Raw genomic sequence first — 12,404 nt, 5'->3', positions numbered from 1 at the left:
TACAATGGGCTTATGGGTTATAATGCATTTTTAACTTATAATATTTTCTATGTATGGTGAGTTTATTGGGATATAATCCCACTGTAAGTCAAGGAAAATCTGTAATAGCTTTATACCCAAGAAGATTGAAAACAGGTGTTCAAACAAAAACTTGTACACAAACTGGTCATGCTGGCTCATGCCTGTAATTCCAGCAATTTGGGAGGCAGAGGTGGGAAGATCGCTTGAGCCCAAGAGTTCGAGAACAGCCTGGACAACATAGGGAGACCTGTGTCTATAAAAAATTTAGAAAGTAGCTGGGTGTGGTGGCACTCACTTGTGGTACCAGGTACTCAAGAGGCTGACATGGGAGGATTGCTTGGGCCCAGGAGTTCGAGTCTGCAGTGAACTATGATTGCACCACTATACTCCAACCTGGGCGACAGAGTTCCCATCTCTAAACAACAAAAACAACAACTTGTACACAACTGTGCCTAGCAGCCTTATTGATTTAGCCAAAAAGTGGAAACAACCCAAATGTTCATCAGCTAGTGAGCAGATAAACAAGTGTGTTGTATCTATACAGTAGAATATTATTTGATCATAAAAAGGAATGGAGTACTGTGATATTATGATACATTCGTTTTCATCCACAGTTCCTAGCTCATAACTTTCCTAGCCCATTTTACAGTAAACAGAATCTCTTTCTCTGACCTTCTCTTGTCGTCCTTTCACCTGCCTACTTGGCAAGACTCTAATCTGATTGTGGTCATAAGGCACCCATTCCAGAGAGGGCCCTACCCCGTACCCTGGAGGAAGGAATGTTGCACAGAGAGGCCAAGAGGCATCTGAATAGACAGACCTTGCTGGGTTTAGAGCATACATTTTTTGTTCAATCAGTTTTTGATGTGGTTGTCCATGCTTTAATCATGAGCAACCAATGAAGTCTTCATGAAAGGCCAGAAGGAGCACGAGGAATTTCATCCCAAAATATGGCTCCCTGGTATAATGAGGATTTTGAGTTCAAAACCCTTAGGGATCAAGTTGGAAGATACTTTTTCCCTATCTACATAAAGATAGGATGGACCCTGCAAGGAGAACAGTTGCTCCCCTCCTTGTCTCATTATCCATTATAGGAAAGAAGACCGAGAGTGTACCTGAATGGACCCTTTTATAAGATCATGACTGTCCCTGAGGATCATTTAAGTTCCAAAGAGAACTATTAACGAATTAATTTCTGTTCCCCATCCAATCATTCTCCCTAGTAACCATTTATTGCCCCTAAATAGAATTTATATCCCCCACCATAATCTGTTTTGCCAGGATCCAAGTCCATGTTATTTCTGTAACCTCAAGATGGTATGTAGGCTTCTGAACCCCATTGGGATGTTGGGCAGTCACTCTGTGATTCTCCCTGTGTACATGGTTTAATAAATTTATATACCTCTTCTTTTATTAATCTGCCTTATTGTGAGTAGGTTTTTCAGTGAACCTTGGCCCTCTGATGGATATCCTTTCCCCTTTCCCTTACCCTATGCATCTCTTCATCTGTATCCTTAGTAATATTCTTTGTGATAAACCAGAAAATGTAAGTGTTACACTAGATTCTGTGAGCCGCTTCAGCAAATCAATTGAACCCAAAGAGGGGGTCATGGAAACCCCAACTTAAAGCCTGTTGTTCAGAAGTTCTGGAGACCCAAACTTGCAACTGGTATCTGAGGTGGGGGCAGTTAACCTATAGGGATCTGACATTATGTCTAGGTAGATAGTGTTGAAATTGGAGAACACACAGCTGGTGTCTGCTGCAGAATTGATTGCTTGCCTGCTGGCTGATGAGGAGAAATCCCCACATATTTTGGGGTCCCAGAAGTCTTCTGTGTTGATGACTTTGTGTTGGTGTGAGAGCAGAGGAGAAGCATGGTTTGAGAGTTTTACCAAAGTACAGATATATTCTACAATATGGATGGACTTTTGAAACCTTATGCTGATATGCCAGACACAAAAGACCATATGTTACACAGGCATATGTGATTTTATTCATATGAAATATTCAGAATAGGTAATATATAGAGACAGAAAGCAGGTTAATGGTTGCTTAGGGCTGGGGGAAATATGAGGATTGGCAAGTGATAGCTAAAGGGGATAGAGTTTCTTATGGAAGTCATGAGAATGTTCTGGAATTAGGTAGTAAAGATGGTCACACATTGTTATGAATATACTAAGAAACACTGAATTTTACAGTTTAAAATATTTCAAAGTTTGAGACCAGCCTGGCCAACGTGGTGAAAGCCCGTCTCTACTAAAAATACAAAAACTAGCTGGGTGTGGTGGCATGCACCTCTAATCCCAGCTACTCGAGTGCCTGAGGCAGGAGAATCGTTTGAACTTGGGAAGCAGAGGTTGCAGTGAGCCGGGATTGTGCCACTGCACTCCAGTCTGGGAGACAGAGTGAGACTCCATCTCAAAAAAAAAAAAAAAATTTCAAATGGAGAATTTTGTGTTATGTGAAGTTTTACAAAGGGAAAAGGAAACTTTGGTCTTATGGGTAACTCATCATTTCCCTCTTAAACTTACTGGGAGACTTAAAAGAGATTAACACATTACCAGGCAAATAATTAAAATAAGCAGTATCCTTAAGAGTAAATACAATGAAAACAAAACAAAGTTATTAAATTCTGGTCAGACACTGTTCCTTGCACAGGCTCTAATGTAAGGCCCATTTTATACTCTTTTTTTTTTTTTCTTTTACATACTCCTCAGAAGAGTAACATTCTCTATTCTTTAAGGATAAATTATCAAGCCAGGTATGGTGGTGTGTGCCTGTAATCCCAACTAATTGGGAGGCAGAAGTGGGAGGATCACTTGAGCCTAGGAGTTTAAGACCATCAGATACATGCTACAATATGGATGGACTTTTGAAATATTATGCTAAGACACCAGACACGAAAGACCACATACATACCTACATGATTTTATTTACATGAAATATCCAGAATAGGCAAATATATAGAGACAGAAAGCATAGTGAAATCCCATTATCAATAAAAAAAATATGTATGTATATTTTGAGATGAAGTCTTACTCTGTTGCCCAGGCTGGAGTGCAGTGGTGCGATCTCAGCTCACTGCAACCTCTGGCTCCCAGGCTCAAGTGACTCTCCCACCTCAGCCTCTGGCTCACATCACCATGCTTGGCTAATTTTTGTATTTTTAGTACAGATGGGGTTTTGCCATGTTGCCTAGGCTGGTCTTGAACTCCTGAGCTCAAGTGATCTGCCTGCCTTGGCCTTGTAAAGTACTGGGATTCCAGGCATGAGCCACTGCACCCACCTCCCAAAATAAAATAATATAAATAAATATAAATTACAGATGTTAGAGACAAACTAGCAATAATGAGATTTTCTTGACATAATGAGAGAGATTAAATCATGAAAAAGAAAATATTCTCTTGAGCTGATTCAGTGTTATTTAATGCCTATCTTTGTACTATCTAAAATCATGTCCCAGCCTGGGCACAGTGGCTCATGCCTGTAATCCCAGCACTTTAGGAGGCCGAGGCAGGTGGGTTGCTTGAGCTCAGGAGTTTGAGACCAACCTGGGCAACATGGCAAGACATCATCTCTACAAAAAATACAAAAATTAACTGGCCATGGTAGTGCATATCTGCAGTCCCAGCTACTTGGGTGGTTGAGGTGGGAGGATTGCTTGAGCCTGGGAGGTGGAGGTTGCAGTGAGCCAAGATCGTGCCATGGTATTCCAGCCTGGGTGACAGTGAGATTCTGTCTCAAAATAAATAAATAAATAAAATAAAAATAAATAAATAAATAAATAATTTATGTCCCTTAAACAGGTCTCACAGTTCAGGAAATAATCGCTCTAGCACGTGTTGTTCACCAGTAGTATGTTACTGTGGTTTGAATGTGTCCCACCAAAGTTCATGTGTTTGAAACTTAATCCCCAATGGAACAGTGTTGAGAAGTGGGATCTTTAAGTGGTGATTAGGTCATGAGGGCTCTGCCTAGATGGATGAATTAATGCTGTTATCATGGAAGTAGGTTAATTATTGCAGGAGTGGGATCCAGATAAAAGGATGAGTTTCGCTCCCTTCTCCCTCTCATGTGTGTTCTCTTTCCCTTCTGCTTTCTGCCATGGGGTGACATAGCAAGAAGGCCGTCACCAGATGCCAGCACCTTGACATTGGACTTTCCAGCCTCCAGAAGTGGGAGAAATAAATGTCTTTATAAATTACCTGTATTCTAATGGAAGAAACAGATAATACAGAAAATATATACATCACATTTCTGTGGTAATAAGCATTATGGAGAAAAACTAAGCAAGGTGGTTGGTAGAGAGTGCTGGAGAGGTGAAGGAATATGCCTATTGTATGTCAGGTGGTCAGGTAAAGCCTCTTTGATAAGGTGACAAAGTAGACCCTGAATGAAACAACAGAGCAAACTATTTAGGTAGCCAGGAGGGGAGCATTCCAGGCAGAAGGCCGCAGCATACTCAACAGGGCCTAGGAATAGCCAGGTGGCCAGTGAGGCTGCAGAGGAGTGAGCAGGATAGAGGTAGAAGAGAGATGGGATGAGTGCAACATACAAGTCAGTGTTTCACAAATTATCACCATGCCTTACCAAAACAAACAAACAAACAATCACACTGGCTGCTGCCTGGACAATGTTAGGGAGCAGGAATGGAAGCAGTTACTAGGCGATTTCATTGGTCCAAGTGAGAGATGACGGTAGTTCAAACTAGGATATTAGGGGTGGGTGTGGTGAGAACTGTCAAATTCTGGGGTTATTTTGAAGGATGTGCCATCATTGCTGATGCATTAGATTTGGGTTTGAAAAGAAAGGAGAGGAAGTTTGAGGGTCAGACCTAGCAGATTTGCTGATTTAGAAAAACCATGTCCTGCTGACAGATGCAGGCCAAGAACAAGGCTAAACTGTCACAAAGGAAGTACAAGTGGACACATGTGCTCTTTATGGTTCTGGTTTATTATGAAGAAAAATGGTATGTTAGTTTATATCAGAAAGAACTGGATGACTTCCTTGGAAAATACTGAGTAAAGTGGATCTTGCTAGAGAATGCCAGTTTGAGACAGGTAACATCACATGTGGAAATCGGAGCCTCTCATTTCTTTCTAACTGAAAGTAGTGATTATATTAAACTAAAGAGTAAACAAGCAAATGATTAAGTGTGATGATTCATATTAGATACAGTGACACAAATAAAGAACTCAGGTGGTTGTTCCCATGAACCTAGATATCTGTTTTACCTTAATATCTTCCTATCCTTGCCTATTCTTTTTTTTTTGGAGACAGAGTCTCTCTCTGTCACCCAGGTTGGGGTGCAGTGGCGCAATCTCGGCTCACTGCAACCTCTGCCTCCTGGGTTCACTCCATTCTCCTGCCTCAGCCTCCTGAGTAGCTGGGACTATAGGCACCCGCCACCACGCCTGACTAATTTTTGTATTTTTAGTAGAGACGGGGTTTCACTGTGTTAGCCAGGATGGTCTCGATCTTCTGACTTCGTGATCCGCCCGCCTCGGCCTCCCAAAGTGCTGGGATTACAGGCATGAGCCACCGCTCCCGGCCTCTTTGCCTATTCTTTAGGTCAAAGTAAAACAAGCTCCAGATAGTACAACCACTCTCCTGCAGAGAGAGGCAAGGACCATTAGCCACTTCTGCTTTTTGTTTCTATAGTGATTACCTTCATGGCTCCAAAAGACATGTTTGTAGTGCCATTTCTTGCTTTTTCAATTTTTGCTATTATCTGTGGACTCTACTATGGTACTTGAAATTCAGCCTATTAACATAACCACCGTCCTGTCTTCCCCTTCCTTCTCCTGCCATTATAGCTACAACCCAATGTAGTTTGTTCCTCTACATTAAATTTACCTTTATAAGTGTAAGGGATATGTTAGTATTAAACATCTTTTTGTTCTGTCAGCTATATACAGCATCTCTTGACCCCCCCACACTGTGAGACGAGGGTTTCATTAGCACTCCTGGCCTTTACCTCTCTTCTCTTCCTTGTACTCCCCAATCTATTTTGTTAAAAGAAGATCCCACTTGGCCAGTTGGATTCCTGTGGGGATGTAATTGAAAGAAGGATGCCCCTACACCTGCTTTTCATTCAGTACGCTACTGAAATTCCATCTCCCTCAAGAAAACCTTTTGGGACCTCATTGGGAAATAAGAGATGTATCTATTAATATAATCTTAATGAAATAATAGCCTAGGAGTCCATGAACCTTTAACCCGGAGGACCTTTGTCCTGTCAGGTGTTAACAACTAAAGGGAAATACAATCAGCTTTGGCTGTGCCCTAAGCAAGCAGAGGCTTATTTACTTTTCCCGTGCCCTTTTAAGCCAAAGGCTATAAAACCGCTTTAGTAACGTAACCCCTGTGAGAACTTGCTGGAGGACTTAGTGCCATCAAGTAAATTTTCAAGAGAATGTATATGAAATTTATTCTTCTCCTTGAATTTCATATTGATAAGTAAGTTGATTTAAAAGCAGCTCATTCGTTTGGAAAGGAACTGTATCCTTGTAACTGAGATTACTGGAAGAAGGTCATGAGCTGGGGAATGCGGCACTCCTGCCACCTAGTGGTTACTCCTGCAGAAACACTGCTCTTGCAAAGCACGGAAAACACAAATTAAGTTAGTATAGGAGTCAAATACAGCGAATATCTTGAATCTGGAAAACTTTCATTCCCTCCTCCCTTTGTGAAATCAGAGGAAAGAGAAGAGCACTGACAAGGGAGAATGTTGTAGGTAAACGTGGATAGCCACCAGGTCTCCTGCACAAAGGGGCAGCTGCAGGAAGCAGAAAGCACAACAAATGAGCAAAGAAAGGGACAGGATCCCTCAGCAGTGGCCACTGCAGCAGCAACACAGGGCCAATTTGGGAGGCAGAATCAGCAGCAAGATCACCAGGGATTATGATGATAAAGCCACATAGTCTCAGCATCAGCAACAGCCCTAGAGACTGTGGCCTTGGGACTGTAGTACTGCTTGATTTAGGGTAAACCAATCAGGACACTCAGGGAACAACAGAAATCAACATTTCCAGAGCACGTACTCAGTTGAGGCAGAGTTTTACGTGTATGTCACATAATAGTCTATGGGGCTAGATATTTTTATTAGCTGTGTTATACAGGTGATGAAATTGAGGCTAACTAACTGGACTAAAGTCACAGAGTTGATGAGACTTAGGGCCAAGATTCAAATGCACACCAAGGTGGCCTGACACCAGCTGCAGAGCTCTTAACTACAGACATGCATTGCTCAAAGAAGGGGATATGTTCTGAGAAATGTGCTATTAGGTGATTTTGTCATTGTGTGAACATCATAGGGTGTACTTAACACAAACCTAGACTGTATAGCCAACTACACACTGTTAACAAAAGACCATGAGGCCGGGTATGGTGGCTTATGCCTGTAATCCCAGCAGTTTGGGAGGCTGAGGTGGGTGGGTCACCTGAGGTCAGAAGTTTGAGACCAGCCTGGTCAACATGGTGAAACCCCATCTCTACTAAAAGTACAAAAATTAGCCAGGTGTAGTGGTGCACGCCTGTAATCCCAGCAACTCAGGAGGCTGAGGCAGGAGAATCACTTGAAGCTGGGAGGTGGAGGCAGCAGTGAGCTGAGATTGTGCCACCGCACTTCAGCCTGGGCAACAGAGTGAGACTCTATCTCAAAATAAATAAATAAATAAATAAGGCCATGACAACTGTGGAGAAAAAAGGGAGGGTTTTATTTTCTGTAAAAAACAATCTGCAGATTGGGGAAATGCAGCCCCAGGTGTAAAACAGTGGACTCCAAGCAGGGCGGAAAGTTAGAGATTATCAAGGCAAAAACTGCAGGGCAGGGGAGGATAATCAGGGGAGTCAGGAACAGAGTCTCAATTAGATGGCCTTAAAGTCCCAAATGTCAGTTGGCAGGAGGTGGTCTTTTGGTGGTCAACTGGGAAATTCCCAGCTGCCGTTGTTTCCAGGAACTCTTCTTTGACTTGGTTGCAGAAAAACAGGTTTTGCAACATTCTCTAAGGACATGAAGAGCTTGACTACTCCCTCACCCTTCCATGGCCCCTTGGGTCTGTTTTTACTTTTGAGCCACAGGGAGTCCATTCTGTCTGTTAACTGGGGTATAATTTGACAACACGTAGGCTGTTTGATACAGCCTGTTGCTCCTAGGCTACAAACCTGACAGTATGTTACTGTAGTGGATACTGTAGGCAATTGTAACACAATGGTAAGTATATGTGTATCTAAACATAGAAAAGGTACAGGAAAAATAGAGTATTATAATCCTATGGGACCACTTTTGTATATGCGGTCCATGCATTCACTAAAACTTTGTTACGCAGCATGTGACTGTACTAGGCTCTTCTTCTTCCCTCAGGGAGGAGGGAATGTGGAGTTCAATCCCTTTAGCTCTACTGACCTTCATGTTGAGGGATGCTTGTGAATTGGAACTCTAAGGTGATTAAGCTTGATCCTAGATCTTCCACCAACTCGCAAAAGGATATTTAGCCTTTCAGGAACATTTTCCTTGACTGGAAAATAGGGATAAAATGGTAACTATCCCATAAATTGCTGGGAAGTTTCACTGAGATAAGGTAAAGTTTCTGGCACATGGCAAATGAAGTAGATTGCCTACAGAGGTTTTTCAACAATTCTTCTCATGGTTGCAAGTACCATTATTGCTTTCTACAAGAGGTGGAATCTAGGCGGGGTTTATGATTTGCTTTGACCTCCTAGAATGTGGCAGATGTGTCATTGGCTAATTCCAAGTCTAGGTTGCAAGAGCTTTCTTTTTTCCTCTCTTGGACTGCTCTTGCCTCTATGTAAAGAAGCCCAGCCTAGACTCTTGCATGTTGAAAGACCGCATGGAAAAAGAGGCATGAGGGAGCTAGCATCCCAGCAGAGCCCACCATCTGACTACAGTCACATGAGCAAGCCTGGGTGAGCCCAGAACTCACCTGCCAACCCCCAGGATGACAAGAAATAATAAATCATTGTGGTAAACTACTAAGTTTTGGGATAGTTTGTTATGTAGCAAATAGTAAGTTCTCAGTTAATGGTATCTATTAATATTACAGTTGGTGCTGGTGAGAAATTCTGCCAGCTAGCTGGCTCATAATTTCTTAGACCACAGATTTTTTTTTCCCTTTTACCAGAATAGCTGGAAGAAACAGAGTTACATGTGCAAATGAACACTGCTTATTACAAATGTGTCCGATCTCTTTATTAAAACAGAAAGACTATTCAGAAAGTCTATTCAGAAAGACTTTGTTAGCACCTCAAATTACCATCTACATTTGAAATAATGTGGAAGCCTATTTCTTCAAAGGTATTTACAACTCAGACTTTTCACTAAATCCATTGTACTGGGACCTTCCTAGCCATTATGTTGAAGAGTTTGAGGCATGGACAGGGACTTATCCATTTCATCTAGCATCTCAAAGCCCTGAAGATGATACTTTAACCTTCTCCTTTGCATTCCCCTCCCTAAATCCTCTTTTTCTGTCCATACATATCCTTTCCCTCTCTCCTTGCCTTTCCTATCTCTTTTCCTTGTTGTGATGATTAAATAAGACCTTCCCTACTGAAATGTAAGCTCCAAGAAGGAGATTTTCATCTGTTTTGTTCTCTACAAAATATTCTTTGCTTAGAAAAGTGCCTGGCACACACAAGATGTGCAATGAATATGTGTTGACTGAATTTAATTATGCACATAAAGCTCTTAGGACAGTGTCTGACATAGAGTAGATGGCACTCAATAAATATAACCTATGGCAACTGAGTGCTGTAATAAATGAAATTATTCACATTTATCTTTCTTTCATTTTTTCTTTTGCACATGACTCCTTTATTATACAGATCAGGAAAAAGGATTTAGTACTGTTATGCTCAAATGAACACTGGACCCGTGTGTCAGGGCCAAGCAACTAGAACATGATTCAGAAATCAGTCAGAGAAAGATACACTTGGACAGGACCAAGAGGCATTTCACTGTCACGAAACACGGCTGGGGAGGGATTCCAATACACATAGTAGGAAGCACTTCTAACCCTCAGAGGTCAAGGAGCTTATCCCATATTGGTGTGAGGAATGGCTTATTTTCTGATGACCACATATAGGACTATTTCAGCTGCCACGAGAAATCCCAGAAGGGTTATTGTTTTGTATTATTTATATATACTATACCTTTTTAAAAAAATAAAAGTAAATGTAACACATAAACTAAATTCAGGATTGATCCTAACCTTCTAGCCAGCTTCTCTGGGGTCAGGGAAGAAACAGTTGTCACATCACCATGCAGGTTACATTCATCTTCCACTGGAATGACTGGAGCCCCCAGGCAGTGGCTTAACTACCTAAGAGCACAGGACTAGCTCCTGGGGGCAGACAGGCTGTCTTGCTTCATTGGTCATGGCTTAGCATGGTTCCTCCCCACAAGTCCTTAGTAAACAAAGCACTTGTAAAAACCCAGGTCACTACCTTTAGACTCTCTTGGAACAGAGGAGCTTTTCCACAGCTTGGGCTGAGAACCCGTGCCCTAGAAGTGCTGTTCTGACTAGATTGTATGAAGGGAGTGGGTGCAGGAGACAAAATGGCTAAAATGAAAATGGGAGCCACTGGTCCCCATCTGCAATTACAGCTCAAGATGCCTACAGATGTGGTCAGTGTGACATGTGCAGGAGGGAGGGGCAGAGCGATGCGATGGGCAGGGAGGGTGCCCCTGGGGACAGTAGCCTGCCTGCTGGCCTTTACTTCTTGGCCTTGCCCTGGTCAGCCACAGCTTCCATGGCTTTATGCATGGTCTCTTCATTACCCAGGAACTGCAGGCGCTTGATGGGCTTCAAGTTCTTGTCCAATTCATAGACAATGGAAATACCAGTGGGCAGGTTCAGCTCCATGATAGCCTCTTCAGAGAGGCCCTCCAGATGCTTGACAATGCCCTGGGGGCTGTTGGCATGGGCTGCAATTGGTACCTGTTTCCCCTCCTTGATTTGGGGAACTATTTCTTCATACCAAAAGCGCAGAGCCCTGGCAATAGTGTCCTTCAGACTTTCACAGGAGGGTAGCTGATCTTCAGTGAGGTCTGCAAACCTGTGATTCTTACTGATGTTGTAGAAAGGATGGTTGGGCTCCATCAGAGGTGGTGGGACATCATAGGAGTGCCTCCAGATCTTCATCTGGGCCTCACCATACTTTGCAGCAGTTCCTGCTTTATTGAGATCGGTCAGACACCCATAGTGCCGCTCATTGAGGCACCAATTCTCACTACTGGCAGCCACGTCTGATCAATGACATCTAGCACTGTCCAGAGGGTCTGGATCACTCTCTTCTGCACTGAGGTGAAGCAGATGTCAAACTCAGCCGGCTTCTCACAGCGCCTGCCTGTTGCACTTCACCTCCTCATGGCCCGCTGGGCTCAGGTCGGTGTTGTACCAGCCGCTGAAGTGGTTTTCCAGATTCCATACACTCTCGTGTGCTGGATCAGCACCAATTTGTAGGCAGCCTTGGCAGCAGGCTGGGGATGCGACACTGATGGGGGTTTGCGGATTCTGGAGGCACATTTGTCTTTTTAAATGTTTGATTACTTTTAGTCTTTCTCCCTTTTCTTTCCACTCTTCTTTTCACTCTTTGTCCCTTTCTTCTTTTATCTCTTCCTTAGTCATTGCATATTCTCTGCTACCCTTACTGTGGTGTGCAAGGGACCCTCATAGATGTCATTTCACCTACCAGAGAATGTGCGGAGAAAAGGTTTTGGAGCTTTGTCTTGGATGTGAAACCCCGTCTCTACTAAAAAATACAAAAAACTAGCCGGGCGAGGTGGCGGGCGCCTGTAGTCCCAGCTACTCGGGAGGCTGAGGCAGGAGAATGGCGGGAACCCGGGAGGCGGAGCTTGCAGTGAGCTGAGATCCGGCCACAGCACTCCAGCCTGGGCGACAGAGCGAGACTCCGTCTCAAAAAAAAAAAAAAAAAAAAAAAAAAAAAAAAAGAAATGTAACCATTTGTGATTCATAGCTGACTTAGTACTGCACATAAAATTCTACTGTTGCGGTGAACCCAATTTTGGTGCTACCGAATAATGAGGAGCTTAGATGATTGAAAATGGCAAGCTCATTAGGTTGTAGCCTAACAAATGCCTGGTGGTACATGTGTGTGAGTGTGTGGGTGTTTCTAGTGCCTGTTGGTGAGTAACCATGCTACTCTTGGCAGTAGAAATGTGAGCAAAATCAAGTAGTACTGATTTAGCCAATTTTCTCTTCTCTTCCTCCATAAGGGAATGGAAATGTACTACTCAGTAGATCAGTTCTTTCTCAGGCTGGTAACATTACAGAATCCCTGCTGAAATGCAAGCTGGGCTGGTGGAAATCAGATTTCCACATCCTTTTATAAGCTTTGT

At 42.9% G+C, this 12,404-nt stretch overlaps 1 pseudogene; it reads right to left on the bottom strand.

The window, feature by feature from the left end:
* Nucleotides 1-10,502: 10,502 nt before the first annotated feature.
* The window catches only part of LOC126949001 (phosphoglycerate mutase 1-like), an 83,060-nt pseudogene continuing 81,158 nt past the window's right edge, over nucleotides 10,503-12,404 (bottom strand).

Source organism: Macaca thibetana, chromosome 2, assembly GCF_024542745.1.
Source record: "Macaca thibetana thibetana isolate TM-01 chromosome 2, ASM2454274v1, whole genome shotgun sequence".
Lineage (NCBI taxonomy): Eukaryota > Metazoa > Chordata > Mammalia > Primates > Cercopithecidae > Macaca > Macaca thibetana.
Note: the sequence above shows the minus strand (reverse complement) of the source record. Positions and strands in the feature narration are given on the sequence as shown.